Consider the following 12,116-nt stretch of genomic DNA (forward strand, 5'->3'; position numbering starts at 1 on the left):
TGTCGAGATTGCGGATACTTTGCAAAATGCCAAAAAACAAAAAAGTTGAATTTTTTCAATTTTTTTAGTTTTTTAAATTTTTTATTTTTTTAAAATGTTTTAATTTATTTTCAATTTTTTTAATTTTTTTAATTTTTGAGTCCGACTGAATCTTTGCATCGGTTTTTACATCGTAGGTACAAACCCCTTTGAGTTTTTCTCCCTTCAAATTCTTGCATTTGAGATACTTTTTGAGCAACAACGTTAGCTAAATGGAGAGCATCGCAGCTCTTAAAGTTGTTTTTCAAATATATTTATATGTCTATTTGATGTGATGCAGTTTTTGAAAAACAACTTTAGCCACACAGAGAATCATAATCATTAAAGCGATTTGCTAAATACTTGCACTTGAGTAAACATTTATCGTTGTTTTTGAAAAACGGCGTTGGCTAGTTGCTGAATCATAAATCATAAGGTGTTTTTTCAAATATGTTTATATGGAGTAGTGTTTAGAAAACGACGTTATCTAAGTGAACAATAATAACACATAAGGTGGTTTTCTACACATATCTACCTGTTCATTTAGGAAATTCTGTGAGAAGCAACGCTAGCTGGCGGAAAAATCATGAACTGTCAAGTCAATTTCGTAAAATTTTTGACCACATTACCAGATATTTTACTGATCTGTAGGCATTTTTGGATATTTTATACAAATTTCAACATGTTTTAACAATTTTTTTTTCAAATTTTAATGATTTGTACGTCAATTCTTCACTTCTTGAAATATTAATAATATTATGCAATTTTTTCAAATTTATTTTCATAATCTACTTTCATAAATTTTTTCACAATTTTCGACACTTTTAATGTGACATTATAGGCATGTTTCGCAATTTTTTTTGAATTTCGCAATGAGTAATTTTTGAGAAATTTTGAATCATTTTATAAATTTTTTTATGGCTTTCTCAAATTTCGCAATGTTTTGTCAATTCTTCGAGCATTTTTCACAGCTCTATCGCATTTTCAATTTGAAAAAAAATAGATCATTACACTGGTGCTCTTAAATTTTTATTATTTTCAGAGGAACCTTCAAGCCAATTTTGCACTTTGCTATAAATCTTCATTTCTTATTTTTTCAGAATCATCTCTCCCCTCCACTCCCTTCCTCCAGTTGAAAAATATTGAGTTTCAAAAAAAGTACGAATAATTCTTCTTGGCTCAAAAATTATAAATGTTTTGAAAATTAATATTTTTGGACCACGAAAAAATAGTGTTGAGGATGTTTGGCCTAGTTTAATAATTCTTTTTTTATCCATTCAGTATCATCAAATCCTTCAATCTCGAAAATGCTGGGAAAATCCATCTTGACCAATGCGTCATGAGTGTTTCTCAAAAATTGTAAGATGAAATCGGAATTCTCATAAACGCAATTTGATAACTTTAGGGAAACAATTTTTATGATTTGACAAGACATTAAAAGTAACAAATTTCTATTCATTACATAGGAATAAAAGAGATCAAAAATAAAGCTAGACAACTATTAAACTTTTGAATTCTCATTTATGATACCAATCTATCAATTAACTCGAATAATCGATTCAACCTTTTACTATATGAATATTGTACATTAAGTACGAGTATAGAGATTTTTTTTAAAAGGACACCTTATTAGGCATACAGCCATACACCGATTCCATCTATCTTCATAATTCACACATCTACAGATTCAATACACCGAATATTTCCCCAATTACCATCAACACACAGTCCAACACCCAATACACAAGGGCGACAAAAAAAAAAATCAAAAAACCATCCCAAGGGAGAATGGAAAACGCGTAATCCTTGACCTTGCGTAGTAGCTTTTACCATTCACTCGGCGATAAGCTAATCCCTCGTTGAATCTGCAAACAAGAGACTCCGACCCAAACGAAAGACCGCTCTCATTCTCGTCCCCCTCATCGACAACAAACTCCAATTCAACACGCGTGAAAATATCGTAGACAGAGACACGTATCGATATCGACATTTCGTTATAATGAGCTGCGTATGCCCCTAGACAATCCTCCATAAGCCTTATGTTTTCTTCGTATGTACTATACGAACAATTATCGGGATTATCCCTCTTCATACACAGATAAGTTAGAACACGAAATGGAAAACTGACAGACGTTGAAAGTACATATGACCATTGCCATACGTACCCACTACCTACCTAGATGTAATGTACGTGTAATCCTCTTATGTCCATCAGTATGTAGTACTTGACCCTTCAAACTTCTCCTACCCGAGAAATTATTCGCACAGACATCAAATTTACACGCGTACTACACGAGTATACGAAATATTTCGGTAAATTAGGAAAAACGCTTTCATTTTTTTTCAGCATTTTGCTACAAAATGAAATTCGAGAAGGAAAGGGAAACTACGCAGACTACAAAACCGCTATTAATATTAATGAATACAGCCACGATGATTTTGTACATGGCGTAAATATTATGTAAACTCGGGATATACGAGTAATGTATACGTGCATACAATCTTTTAGTGGGTAAAATTTGTAAATTAAAACCAACAACGTAGATGGATTTTTTGGTAGGAAAAAAAAGTCAGAAAAGAATGGCTTGCTGTATATCTACCTACCTACAACGAAATTACATAAAATTTTATCCAGTAATGTAGCTAAAAAAAATCAACCCCTCGTTTATTTTTTCTGAACCCGAGTTTCGATGGAAAAAAATCAATTATTAATTGCTCACGGGCATTTTCTAATGATTAAAGGTTCTGGACCACATGAGGCATGAGTAAATTATCAGAATCCATGATAAAAATAAATCAAAAATTTTTTAAATTGAGCTTTCATGGATTTTTTTTTCAAAAATTCAGTGAACCTCTAGTTTTGACCATTTAATCACTTTTTTGAAGACTAGAGTCACAAGTTGAAATATAACTAGTCAAACCGAAACGATTTCGTTCGGAGTAAGTAATAATAACGTATTTTTCGGCCAGTTCAAGAGGGTCTAGTTTGTGCATTCTGTTCGAAACAATTTTTCAAACAAAAGTTATATTTTTAATACTTCCTGAAGAATTTCACTTCTTATAAAAATCTTATATGGGGCAAGTAGTGGAGGCAAATAAGAAAAAATAAAAACATTTTTGGCTACCAAAGATTTTATGATGAAAAATTGTCAAGGGTGGTCCCCTGAATAATCCCTGAGAATTACCACCCCACAGACCCCTTGCTAATTTTTTTATGGGAGGTTGAACCCCCCCAAAATGGGTTTTTTGCACTTTTATCCTCAGGGGTTGATTTTTCGTCAAAAATAGCTTTATTTTTGAGTTCTACGTCAAATTCCCGATCTAGTGACATATCAACTATCCTTCTACCTCCAAGGGGGGTGGGACTAGAACCATTCAAATTTGAGGGGTTTTCTAAAAAACGCAAAAAATCTATCGGCGCGTACGAGGGGTGAAATAGGTCCCGAGAGTGTTTGGGTTAATACTAGCATGGAAGGTAGATACCATCGAGAAACTACCGCGTGAAAAATTTCAGATCCACACCACCTCCCCTTTTTGGGGAACCCCCCTTTTCTGAAATTTCAATTACACTTTTCTCAGCCCCATTTCAACCGATTTTGAAAATTTTTCAGGATGTTATGTATAACCTTAGTAGGTATCCCCACACAAATTTTCAACCACCTCCCCTCAAATTTACCCCTCAAAATAGCGTTTTCAACTTATTTGATGCTATTTTAACAATAGTAAAAATTGAGGGGGCTAAGTGCTCTGGGGAGTGCTAGGTGAGTGTAGCAAAAATTTTGACGTCATATTCGTGCTCAGTGGTATTGAATCATAAGAAAACGACACCCTACTCATTAATACTCAGTTATTTCCCCCAAAATTCCCATTTTACCCCCAACTCTCCCTAAGACACATTTTTACACTATTTTGAGGGTAAATATGAGGGGAGGGGGTTGAAAATTTGTGTGGGGATACCTACTAAGAGTATACATAACATCCTGAAAAATTTTCAAAATCGGTTGAAATGGGGCTGAGAAAAGTGTAATTGAAATTTCGGAAAAGGGGGGTTCCCCAAAAAGGGGAGGTGGTGTGGATCTGAAATTTTTCACGCGGTAGTTTCTCGATGGTATCTACCTTCCATGCTAGTATTAACCCAAACACTCTCGGGACCCATTTCACCCCTCGTACGCGCCGATAGATTTTTTGCGTTTTTTAGAAAACCCCTCAAATTTGAATGGTTCTAGTCCCACCCCCCTTGGAGGTAGAAGGACAGTTGATATGTCACTAGATCGGGAATTTGACGTAGAACTCAAAAATAAAGCTATTTTTGACGAAAAATCAACCCCTGAGGATAAAAATGCAAAAAAAACATTTTGGGGGGGTTCAACCCCCCATAAAAAAATTAGCAAGGGGTCTGTGGGGTGGTAATTCTCAGGGATTATTCAGGGGACCACCCTTGACAATTTTTCATCATAAAATCTTTGGTAGCCAAAAATGCTTTTATTTTCGAAATATGATGCTTATTTGCCTCCACTAAAGCCTTTGACCTCAAATTTGGAAAAAGTGTACCTATTTCAAAAAATTATTAAATTAATTGTACACATTTCTTCCATTTTTTATCGAAAAGTTTCAACAATTAAGCAAGTTTTGCACTCACAAAACGTGTTCAAAATAAAATTTCTTCTCCATAAAGTCGCATATCAATCATTTTCACACCCTTCCTGCGCCCAAAAAATCTGTTTGAGGTATATCCTCAAATATGAGGAATGAGAGCTGCCCTAAAACGAATTTCCATTCGTAATGACTGAAATTCTGGATCAGATATTTGAAAAAAAAAGGTAGGTATTTTTGTTTCAAATTTTTTTTGGTAGAAGTAGGGTAGAACTAACGTTTGGAATGAGGAGGGGTCTGAAGAAGGTTACTCCTTGATTTTTCTTCACCTTTCAGGTACATATACTTTCTACTTGAAATTTTGCTAACTCCTGCCTGGACTTTTCATTTTCCTTTTCAAAAACAAGGTGTCAATTAAATCAAAAACATGAAAAAGAATGCCATTTTGATGACTTTTGGATGACAATATTTCCATTTTTGAGCGACTTTTTCTTAAAATTACGAGTGATTCAAATTCACTTTTGATGGGTGATTTTTAAAGAATTTTTTGCGCTGATCAAGAGAAAATAGTGAAAAATTCCGTCAGTTAGGATTTTTTACAATTTTAGAGTTGATTACGCTTTATCACTGAAATTCCATCAATTTTTGGTAGCTTTCAAATAATTTCTACGATAATCATAATTTCGTTTAGATATTCGATCAAATTTTTTTACATAAAAGTTAGGATTTTTTGCTGTATTTAGCTCAATTTTATCAATTTTTCATCAATTTTAGACCAATTTCAACAATTTTTATGACATTTCAACAAATTTTCAAGCAGTTTTTCCAAATTATCAACTTTTTCATCAATTTATGGTAACTTTCAGTAACTGGAAGTTCAATTCAATAATAATTTTTACAATACTTTCTACATTTTTGACAAATTTATCTTTAAATTTTGAGAATATTTGATTAATTTTTTGTTAGTTGTTTAATTTTTGACCAAATGGATGAGCTTTTAATTACTTTGATGACTCTGATGACCTGCAGTCTAAAAGAAAGACGTTTTGATGATTTGATAGACACCTTGAATTTTGAAAAGAAAAAGTGAATAGAAAAATTGAGCACATATTGTGGTTTTTTTTCACTTTTTCGACTTCTTTTTGTCTACGAAATGGAAGGAATACTTCGTGAAGAGGAATTGAAATTTGTTTGAAATTTGTTTTATCCCCCTTCCCCTTCCAGCACTTACAAAAATTGACTGATTTCCAATACTTTCAACAGATATACACACTAATTTTTTATTATACTCTAATTATAAAATTAATCCAAACGCCAAAAAATTGACAAATTGAAAATTTTGCGATTTTTTTCAGACTTTGGTCAAAATTGAATTTTGAACTGCATACCCAGACCCACAATTAGATTCCTCACCAGCAATAAGAACTCGAAACACAAAAAAATGTCTAATTTTCCAGATTATAATGTACGCGCATGAAATATGTATAACAACGAAGGGGGGGGGGTATTTTTTCTGAAATTGAGAAATTGAAATATTTTCCCAATTAAAAAACAAAATAATAATAAATTAAAAAAATAAAAGAACAAGAAAGTCAGATTAGAATAATTTGATTTTAAAATATAAAAAAATCATTAATTTTCAGAAATTTGGTGGGGGGGGGAAATGGTATTTCAACAACTTGAAATTTGTTTCTGGAAAAACAGAAGAAAATAAAGAAGATTCCAGTTCCAAAAACTATGCATATTTGAGGGATTCCTTCTCGATGGTAATCAACGCAAAATGGAACAGAAAACACGAAAAAATTCCAAATTCGAATACTTACACCGGAAGAAAGTTTTTGAAAGGAAATAAAATCAAAAGCGAATGAAAATGGAAACCGTCGTCGAGCGAACCAAGGCGCACGATTAAATATTCAATCATTATCGAAGTTTTTCCTTCACCTCAATAATTATTTGTTTGGTATTTTTATTTACACAGGCGTGGAGTTTTGAAGTGGTCGGTCGTCACTTAAACGTGATTTTTAATTACATCGTTGTCACGACGTGGAAACGCTTTTCACAGGAGAAAAAAGGCGAAACAAGGACGAATAAGAAAAAATAAATAAAAACCCGAGGTAATACGGTACGCAAATGGAAACGTTGTGTACATCGTAACGTCACCGGAACGGTTTTTCTGATTTAAAAAAAATATATACATATAGGCTAAGATAGACAGAGAGAACCAGAGCTTACTATACTGGTGGCAGATATGTGTGTACTGTGTATGTCTCTTTGATACATACAAAACTGCTAGCATTTGTCTGTTCTTCATAAGGGTTGGCCCAGTAAAGGTGGAATCATAATTAAATATAAAGGGCGAACGAGGCGGGGGCGGCGGTGTGCTATGACTACGAGCAAGGGTTTGTATTCATTAAGTCGTTTAAAGCTGCGACTGTGTAGCAATAATGGAAAAAGCGCGTTTAGTAAGAGAAACCGAAACTTACAGCTCGTTAAAAATATTTATGCGTTCTCGAGTGAAAAGCATTTTAATTTAATAAAAGTTTACAAAGGATGGAAATATTTCGGCATCTCGAAGGCAGCCAACAGCTCTTCTCGAAGAGTATACAGCTACAGCACACAGCTCGTAGTACAACACAAGATGAAGAACAGCAGTATGATGTAGTAGTATACGTTTGCTTATGACGACGCCGCCGACTCCCGTCACATCTCCCACAGAGTCGTATTTTCTCAACCCCAGTCGACGAATTAATTCGCTCTAAACTGTACCTCGACCTCTATACAGCTTCAAAATTTTCAGCAAAAAAAAAAACTCAACAGCCGAAACGTAGGCGTAAGTTTAATCAATGGACAGGGGTATGTGAATATAGAACGTCGCACGTTAACGTAGTCTTCGTCGCCGCCGCTTCGCCACAGCCGATGGTATTTTTCCTTTAATTTAAAACGTTAATTGGTTATTCGAAAGATGAGGGATCCCAAAAATATCCGATGATTCCAGTTGACGTGAAGTAAAGTTTAATTTATCGACTTTGGTCGCTGTACTTGTTGCATTGTAGTATATCTTCGATACGATACAACTTCTTAGCTTCTACGAATACAGAAACCGGCGCGAGTTATCTATAGAAATTAACCAACGACCACTTTTAATCGTTCTTTAACGTACGAAATACGCTCACGTACCATATCCGGAACAAATACTCGTGAAAAGCAAAGGAGAATGACTGAATGACTATGGAGAATTCATCTCCTACATATTATGGAGAAGTTGGAATCATTTAGACTTCGAGTGACCGCTGTATATAGCCCTTTAATAGCATCTGTGAACCGATATTAACGAATGAAGTGACCAGACGAGGGCGATTAAACGCTCGTAATAAATTAATAAAATACTGGAGATATTCAAATTCACGTGTACGTGTAAATGGGTATTCTCTGCTTCCTTCCGAAGACGAAAATATTCGATTTTATCACCACGAAGACGATCTTTGAGCGACTATGATTACTAAATCGTCACATTATCCAGATTATAATGTAGCCAGATGAGCAATGGGTATCAAATAATTCGAATAATACGAGCACATAACACCTATAACACAACTTGGAAAAAGGAACAGCAGTATAATAAGTACCGGTGCAACAATAATACACAAAATACGTACCAAACTTATAGTAATTCGATAATACTGCAACCAAGCTATGTATAGTTTCAAGCATTCAATACTGGAGCTGGAAGTACAACAAAGTGAGTTGAAACCATCACAATCGTAAGAAAACACACCGCACCGGATAACAATTACACGACACGCTTGAAGAAAAACTGATGAAATTCGCGAATTTTACACATTTATCGGATATAAATTAAATTTGTTTGGGAAAAAGGGAGCGAAAATTTCGAGTATATAAAACAACGAAAACGAATGGAATATTGTAAACAAAGCTAACCTCCAGCAGTACACGTCGAATAGGGGTTTTCAAACTTGAAATGCACACATTTGCACAATGGACGCGATGCCGATGAGTAATAATTCACTAACGAACACCATAGTAAATTAAACTACCGAAAAAGCATTGTTTTTTTCGAAATAATTTGTAATCTTTTACATAAAATGAAAAAATCTTTACGAAAACGCGAACGAAACGAACGTCAACAACGGACCGCCGTGATACAAACCTACACGTTCGGAAACGACGAAAGTAAACAGCTGCGTGCAGGATTCAGTTTCATGGCATTCTTTACTTCGCCCCTCTACGCGCTGCGCCGCGCCGGTCGAGCGGACAAAGAACCGCGAAAGCAGGCTTAACAAGAACGGTGGCGTGAAATTTCACTGAAATGTTCCAGTTCGGTACGGTTTTTTTTTGTTTTTTGTTGTTGTACCGCTGGAAGCCGGGAAGCCGGGATTGACGCGACTGGAATGGAAATTTTGAGGAGTGTGTAAAGACCGACGAGAGGGAACGCGAGTACACGTACGTACGTACGCGTATACGTGCGCGCGCGTGGGGGGGTAGTTTTCGTCCATGTTTCACAACTTGTAAACGGTTAAAAAACGCTAACCGGCAAGCTGCCTCCGTGGCGGCTTGGCTATGGTAACGGATTGCTGTGCAAGAGGTCTTGGGTTCGATTCCCGCGTACGGCACAAATTTTTTCAAAATTTTTTTTCGCGATTTTTATTTTTACGAGTTGAATTTTTACAGACAAAGTAATGAAATTATTTTTTTTTGTTTTCAAACAATGATTAAATTTATTAATATTATTTATCAAATGGCATGCCAAATTAGGCGAGGCGAAGCCGAGCCGTTTAAAATTTATATTTCACTCGATGAGCATTACTCCCCTTGGTGAGTTCAGACGGAGGCTGGACATTTACCGTGTATGTAGCACTTGCGGTTGTTTATAAAAAAACTGTACTCACCGAGGCCGAAGGCCGAGGGAAGTTAACAGACATAGTATGAACAACAAAGCGACCCGCGCAACCGAGGCGAAGCCGAGGTGAGCGGACACAACGCCCCCCAACACTAAAAACAGCAATACATTCGGTGACAACTAGACACCCTCTCGTCGCTCTTTACACGATCCTAGTATAAGTTATTCTTGGAAATATGAGCGTAATTCCGAAATACAGAGATGAATTAAAAGATGAATGACCCCAAATACAATTTTTCGTATTTTGTTTTTTCTTTAATAAACTGATGATAAGTCACCAAGACAGTACCAATTTGATGTTGAAAAAGAACTCCTGGGTCCTGGAAATTTTGATTTATGAAGAGATTCAAGATAAAATTCCGTGGAGTGGGCAGACATAAAAAAAACAGAAGAAACAAACTTTTGAACCAAATGAACCAATTGAGCCTTTTACTAGAGCCCTCCTGGCTCCTCTTTCCTTCACCTTTATAGAATTCCAATTTCAAAGAATAAATCCAGGAGCCAAAACTTTTTATAGGGATATTCAGGATACTGACTAAAATTGAATCAAACAACATTGTATTGATGGGATAGCTGCATTTTCTGATTCATATGTACTACTCGTATGTATAGATACTGAGGTAGGTAGGTATAAGTATGATGTTCTGGCTGGATGTCAGATATGTAATAATGTGTGTATACTGTATTCATGCACATTACTTTAGGGTGAGTCGTCTTTGGCTCTTTTTGGAAAAATTGAAGGAGGAATCGACAAAAAGTTATGGAGAAGTCACAAAAGACTACAGAAAAAATGTTGGATCTATTATTTGAACCGCCATTCATCACTTTCCTACCGGGGTTTCAAATTTTAAAATTTAGGTATATTGAAAATTAATTTTTTTTTTTAATTGTTGGCGATGAACTGATAACTGATTAAGTATACAGGGTGTCCAGAAATATCGAGCACCCCAAAGAAAGTTTTCCATTAAAAATATAGGTTGGCAACGTGAAATAGATGCATAATTATGATTGGTGGAATGTTATCTCTCCAGTCCAACACCAATCATGTGCTATCATTATTATCATTCACTGTGACCAACCAAAGTATTTTAGTAGAAAACTTTTTTAGGGGTGCTCGATATTTCTGGGCACCCTGTACAGTGTACATATATGTAGGTATTAATACCTATTCACTTGACAACTAGAACAGCGTTTTTAAAATTTGTTCACTTTGTTTAGATTATTTTAAGTAGGTACCTAGTAAGTACGTACACAACTTTTGAATATGCTCAAATTTAAAATCGTATACGTATTTTTTGTATTAGGTCATGCAAAACCCTTGGAAAAATGAAAAAACTTGAAAAACGATTTTCTTCTTTCTAACAAGGCAACGTCTTGAGATGTCACGCTCCGATTTGAACGGGACCGCGATTTTTGGAAAGAGCATAGTCTAAAACCCCCAAAACCAAATTTTCAGCTGCCCAAGTTCGTTTTTCGATTTTTGGCGAATTTTTGAAAATTCAAAATTGACTGTTTTTGGCGATTTATGCTTTTTTTTAAAGTACGTACTTGATCAGTAAAAATGGTTAAAATAAGTCTCAAAACTAATATTAATTACCCGAATCCAAATTTTACCATTTCCAGCCATTCTGGAGCCTCCAGCGCGATTTTTCAATTTCTCCAGAATTTTGAATTTGCTCCAGAAGGCGCGAATATGAAGTTGGGCAGCTAAAAATCGAGTTGTGTATTATACTCGACCTGTTTAACGAGTTTATCTACATTTGAGCCGATTTCGGGAGTGACACCTCAAGAGTGGTTTTTTGACCAGCTTTTTTCAAAATTAAAAAATCCAAAAAATCAAAAGATGACCGTTTGTGAGGAAATTTTTGAAATTTGTGCGAATCGCTGTATTTCTTCAAGAACTAACCCCCGGAGCGCAAATTCTATCATTTCCGGCCGTTTTGGAGCGAGAGTGACACCTCAAAAAACCACTCTTGAAGTGTCGCTCTCAAAATCGGCTCAAATGTAGATAAACTCGTTAAACAGGTCGAGTTTAATATACAACTTGATTTTTAGCTGCCCAACTGCATATTCACGCCTTTTGGAGCAAATTCAAAATTCTGGAGAAATTGAAAAATCGCGCTGGAGACTCCAGAATGACTGGAAATTGTGAAATTTGGATTTGGGGGGTTAGTTTTGGACAAAATACAGCGATTTGCATGAATTTCAAAAATTTCCACACAAACGGGAAACTTTTGATTTTTTGGATTTTTTAATTTTGAAAAAAGCTGGTCAAAAAACCACTCTTGAGGTGTCACCCCCGCAATCGGCTCAGATGTAGATAAACTCGTTAAACAGGTCGAGTATAATACAAAACTCGATTTTTAGCTGTCCAACTTCATATTCGCGGCTTCTGGAGCAAATTCAAAATTCTGAAGAAATTGAAAAATCGCGCTGGAGGCTCCAGAATGGCTGGAAATGGTAAAATTTGGATTTGAGTAATTAATATTAGTTTTGGGACTTATTTTGAGCATTTTTACTGATCAAGTACGTACTTTTTTTAAAAAAGCATAAATCGCCAAAAACAGTCAATTTTTAATTTTCAAAA

General features: G+C 35.2%; 1 protein-coding gene across 1 annotated transcript in view; it reads right to left on the bottom strand.

The window, feature by feature from the left end:
- Window positions 1-8,802, bottom strand: part of Sema2a (Semaphorin 2a) — a 515,491-nt gene extending 506,689 nt beyond the window's left edge. Inside the window, exon 1 of the mRNA XM_065367946.1 lies at window positions 8,268-8,802. The gene's annotated coding sequence lies outside the window, so the exon portion shown is untranslated. The remainder of the gene's footprint in view (window positions 1-8,267) is intronic.
- Between the last annotated feature and the right edge of the window lie 3,314 nt (window positions 8,803-12,116).

Source organism: Planococcus citri, chromosome 5, assembly GCF_950023065.1.
Source record: "Planococcus citri chromosome 5, ihPlaCitr1.1, whole genome shotgun sequence".
In the NCBI taxonomy this organism is placed as follows: Eukaryota; Metazoa; Arthropoda; class Insecta; order Hemiptera; family Pseudococcidae; genus Planococcus; species Planococcus citri.